This window comes from Gossypium hirsutum, chromosome D05 (assembly GCF_007990345.1).
Source record: "Gossypium hirsutum isolate 1008001.06 chromosome D05, Gossypium_hirsutum_v2.1, whole genome shotgun sequence".
In the NCBI taxonomy this organism is placed as follows: domain Eukaryota; kingdom Viridiplantae; phylum Streptophyta; class Magnoliopsida; order Malvales; family Malvaceae; genus Gossypium; species Gossypium hirsutum.
The window spans coordinates 58,412,764-58,418,750 of record NC_053441.1 but is presented as its reverse complement, the minus strand read 5'-3'; positions in this window follow the sequence as shown (position 1 = coordinate 58,418,750).

Below are 5,987 nucleotides of genomic sequence, written 5' to 3'. Positions count from 1 at the left end.
GTATGATGTTTATTTGGCGTATGTGTTGGATACTAAAGTATCTGAGTTAAAGATACAGGCAGTGCCAGTTGTATGTGAATTTTCTGATGTGTTTCCAGAGGAATTACCAGGGTTGCCACCAGAAAGAGAAGTGGAATTTTCTATAGATTTGATTCCAGAAACTGCCCCAATTTCCATAGCTCCGTATCGTATGGCTCCTACAGAATTAAAAGAGTTAAAGGCACAGTTACAGGAACTTGTTGACAGAGGTTTTGTTCGTCCGAGTCATTCACCTTGGGGTGCTCCAGTTCTATTTGTGAAAAAGAAAGACGGGTCTTTGAGATTGTGTATTGACTATCGGCAGCTTAATAAGGTAACTATAAAGAATAAGTACCCGTTGCCTCGAATTGATGACTTATTTGATCAACTGAAAGGTGCCACAGTATTTTCAAAGATTGATCTCCGATCGGGTTATTATCAGTTACGGGTAAAAGAGCCAGATGTGCCAAAGACAGCTTTCAGAACCAGGTATGGGCATTATGAGTTTCTGGTTATGCCGTTTGGGTTGACTAATGCACCTGCAGTATTCATGGATTTGATGAACCGGATATTCAGACCGTATCTAGATAGGTTTGTAGTAGTTTTTATTGATGACATTTTAGTTTATTCTCGGGATGAAACTGAGCATGCAGAACATTTGAAAATAGTGTTGCAAATTCTGCGTGAAAAGAAACTTTATGCTAAATTCAGTAAATGTGAATTTTGGCTTCGAGAGGTAGGTTTTCTCGGACATATTGTATCCGCAGAAGGCATCAGGGTAGATCCGAGTAAAATTTCAGCTATTGTCAATTGGAGTCCACCGAAGAATGTATCTGAAGTTAGAAGTTTCTTGGGTTTAGCTGGTTATTATCGGAGATTTGTACAAGGGTTTTCTATGATAGCTTCTCCAATGACCCGTTTATTACAGAAAGATGTTAAATTTGAATGGACAGAAAAATGCCAGCAAAGTTTCGATCGATTGAAGGAGTTGTTGACGAAAGCACCTGTGTTGGTACAGCCTGAATCGGGTAAGGAATTTATTATTTATAGTGATGCATCATTAAATGGTTTGGGTTGTGTCTTGATGCAAGAAGATAAAGTAATAGCCTATGCTTCAAGACAACTTAAGCCACATGAAAGAAACTACCTGGTACATGATCTCGAGTTAGCTGCTATTGTATTTGCATTGAAAATATGGCGGCATTATTTGTATGGTGAAAAGTGACATATTTATACTGATCACAAAAGCTTGAAATATTTGATGACACAGAAAGATTTGAATTTGAGACAACGCAGGTGGCTTGAATTGATAAAGGATTATGATTTGGTTATTAATTACCATCCGGGTAAGGCTAACGTGGTAGCTGATGCTTTGAGCCGAAAATCTCTATTTGCTTTACGAGCTATGAATACCCGGTTGTCACTGTCTAATGATGGTTCAATCATAGCTGAATTGAGAGCTAAATCGACATTTCGTCACCAAATATGTGAAGCTCAGAGGAATGATGAGAAATTACAGGCTAAACGGGTGCATTGTGAGTCAGGTAATGATTCAGAATTTCAGATTGGAACTGATGGTTGTTTATTATTCAGAGGCAGAGTATGTGTACCGAAGAATTCAGAACTTGTACAGAAGATTTTACACGAAGCACACAGTGGTATTATGTCCGTACATCCGGGAGGTAATAAAATGTATAATGACTTGAAAAAGATGTATTGGTGGCCGGGTATGAAACGTGATATCTCTGAGTTTGTATCAAGATGTTTGGTATGTCAACAGGTTAAAGCTGAACATCAGGTACCTTCGGGGTTGCTTCAGCCAATTACTATACCAGAATGGAAATGGGAAAGAATTACTATGGATTTTGTGTCCGGATTACCATTGTCTCCGAAGAAGAAAGATGCCATTTGGGTGATCGTTGATCGATTAACAAAATCAGCACATTTTATCCCGGTACGTATGGATTATTCTCTAGATAAATTAGCTGAACTGTATATATCTGAGATTGTTAGACTACATGGAGTGCCTGTCTCCATTATATCAGATAGAGACCCCCGATTTACGTCTCGTTTCTGGAACAAATTGCAAGAAGCTTTGGGTACTCAGTTGCATTTCAGTACTGCATTTCATCCTCAGACAGATGGCCAATCTGAGCGTGTAATTCAGGTATTGGAAGATATGCTCCGATGTTGTGTATTAGAATTTCAAGGTAATTGGGAAAAGTATCTACCTTTAATTGAATTTGCTTATAATAACAGTTATCAGTCCAGTATTAAAATGGCTCCGTATGAAGCTTTGTATGGTAGAAAATGTAGAACACCATTAAATTGGACAGAGCTCAGTGAAAAGAAGATACACGGGGTTGATTTGATCCGGGAAACAGAAGAAAAAGTAAGGCTGATTCGAGATAGTTTAAAAGCAGCTTCCGATCGTCAGAAGTCATACGCCGATCTTAAACGAAGGGAGATTGAATTTCAGGTGGGTGATAAAGTATTCTTAAAAGTGTCTCCTTGGAAGAAAGTTCTCCGGTTCGGTCGAAAGGGTAAATTGAGTCCAAGATTTATCGGACCATATGAGATTATAGAAAGAATTGGACCAGTTGCTTACCGATTGGCTTTACCACCGGAACTCGACAAAATTCATAATGTATTTCATGTATCTATGCTACGACGGTATCGATCAGATCCTTCACATGTTATTACTCCAACAGAAGTAGAAATTCAGCCGGATATGACTTATAATGAAGAACCGGTTAAAGTATTAGTACGAGAAACAAAGGAGCTTAGAAACAAAAAGGTAAATCTGGTGAAAGTGCTATGGCAAAAGCACGGGATTGAGGAAGCAACATGGGAACCGGAAGAGACAATGAGGAAGCAATACCCGAATCTCTTTACTGGTAAGATTTTCGAGGACGAAAATCCTAAAAAGGGGGGAGGGTTGTAATGGCCCAAATTTGAGGTTATCGGAACAGTGGTTTCGGGACCACAAATTCGATGAGAAAAATTTTATTTTTCTTATATTTTTATGGTCTACAATTTCACAAAATGATTTCGTGAAAATTTCGTTCGAAAATTTCGACGTTTGGGCACTCAATTTAGTCAAAAGGACTAAATTGTAAAAAGTGCAAAAGTTGAGTTATACATGTTAGAGGTGTCCAATTGTTATGAAACTTTAAATTGGAGGTCCTTATATGGTAATTATACCATTGGTAACTTGGTAGACAAAAATGGACATGAGATAAGTGAAATAGAAAATTTTTAAGTTAGGGGCAATTTGGTAATCTAGTAATTAAAATGAATTAAAAGGGAAAAAGATGGCAAAAATCATCATCTTCTTCATTAGGATGAAATCAGCAAGGGGGGAAGCCATAGTTAGGGTTTTCAAGCTTCCAAGCTCCATAGTAAGTGATCCCAAGTCCCGTTTTTAATGTTTTTTACGTTTTTGGAGTCCCGGTAGCTTAATTTAGCTTATTCTAGCAATAATTTAACCTAGGGTTTATATTTGGAAAAATACCCATAGGTGAAAAGTGTTTATTTTGATGTTTTATGATAAAATATGAGGCTAGAAATTATGTTAAACAACTTTTGCTAAGCGATTTTAAGTGAAAACGAGTAAAACGACATAATCGATAAAAATACCTAATGTTCATAAGTACATGTTAGAGTGGGAATTTGATGTTGCCATAGAAGGTAAAAATGTTCAGAATGTTATAAAACATAAGAATAAGAGATGAAGTTTAATTTCCGAGCCTTGGGGAAAAAATGTAATTATGTAAAAGTTTAGGGGCAAAATTGTAATTTTGAAAAATTTAGAGTCGAGGGTTGTTTTGATGAATGTGATTATTAAATAAGTTAAATTTACTATTTTAGATCAAGAAGTACGAAACTCGAGGTTAGACAAAGGGAAGAATAAAGTTGAAGACTAAGTTGGTGAATTTGGCTATAATTGGTACCGAGGTAAGTTTACGGTAAATAAATGCAATATTTCAATATTTATTATCAATGCTGTTATTTTCCAGCAACTATGAATTTATTTTATGAATTTATTTGATGATGATCTAAGCATGAAATGATAGAGAATTAAAATTAAAAAGTCCCGTTGATACATAAGGATGGTACTGGATACGAATGTCATGACATTTGGGTAAAGAGGTCCCATGTAAGACCATGTCTGGGACATGGCATTGGCACCGAGATGAGAGGTCCCATGTAAGACCATGTCTGGGACATGGCATTGGCACCGAGATGAGAGGTCCCATGTAAGACCATGTCTGGGACATGGCGTTGGCACCGAGATGAGAGGTCCCCTATAAGACCATGTCTGGGACATGGCATGGGCACCAACATGAGAACATCCCATGTAAGACCATGTCTGGGACATGGCTTTGGCATGTTATTATCAGAAGAGACCCGAGTATCCTTATTATTCCAATGTAGCTCAACGGGCTTGTAAATGAATCATGTTCATGAAAGTTCAGTTTAAAGCATAAATGGCAAGCTCAGGTAAGTTGTGAGACTTAAGAACTTATTATACTATCAATTGATGTTCAACGATGCAGCAAGGATTGAGTAAGTTATGCACACAAGTATTCTAAGTAAACAAGTAAGAGAACTAGTATGAGATTAACTAAAGAGTAAACTACAGATATAGACATTGAGTTTAATTATTTAAGTTAAATATTGTTATTTATTTGCTAGTAAACTTACTAAGCTTTATGCTTACTTCTTTTATTTCTCTTTCTCTTATAGTATTGCAAAGCTACTTCAAGGATCCTAAAGAAGTCGGAGATCGTCCACACTATCAACTACAACTGCTCGGTATTTTATATCGAAACACGTTTGAGTTATGGCATGTATAGGGATTTAGTTATTTTGTATGTTTGTAATGATGATTTTGCTAATGAGTGATGTGTAAGTATTTGATGATGTATGGTCATTAAAATGGTTAAGGATGAAAGGTGTTTGTTGTTATGAAAGATTAGGTGATAAATTATGCATGGAAATCATGAAAGGATAAAATTTTGCAAAGAAACAGAATTCAGGCAGCACAGTGACGTGAATTTGAAAAATCACCCAAGATAGTATAAAATGAATTAGAGGGTGAATGATATATGGAATTAAATATTGTTGAGTCTATTTTCATGGAAAAATAACGGTGTAGAAAAAGGAAATTTATATTTTAAGATATGTGAATTTTAGTAAGATAGGGTCAGAACTGTTTTTAGAGTCCCCTGTTCTGAGTTTAGAAAATAATTACAAATTGTACAAAAATGGTTATGAGTTGAAATTTACATGCTTAGATTCCTTAATGAGTCTATTTTCTGTAGAAACAAGTAAGAACTTCATATGAAAATCCTACAGTGAGAAAACTTATTTTTAGTAACAAGAGGTCAGAATAGTCGAATGGTGAAATAGGGGATATTTTAACTAATAAACTGTATTAATTGGCTGAACCAAAAATTCTAAAAATTTTATGGTGAGTAGATATGAGTCTAGTTTCAGGGAAAATTTACGGAATTAAATTTCGAGTTCTGTAGCTCAAGTTATAATTAATTTAGTAACTGCTGCGCGATTGGACAGATTTGCTGTAAATAGTGAAATAAATTTTCAAACCTAGTTTTTATGCTCCGAATTGGTAAGATAAGCTAAGTAATGCCTCGTGCTCGACTCCGGAAACGGTCTCGGGTAAGGGGTGTTACATTCAAAAGGATCTTAACCTACGTGTTTGAAAGAAATACATTAATTTAATATATGAAATATTATTTTTAAATATTTCTAAGTAATTAATATTAAATTTAATTTAATACTTATCTGGATTGTATTTTATTAATTTAATATTAAAATGATTAATAGAATACTTATCTAGATATATGTTCTATTAATTTGACAGAATCTTTATAAGTATTATATTAATTTAATATTAAAGTGATTAAATTTGATCATAGTTAAACTCTCTAAAATCTTTCTAT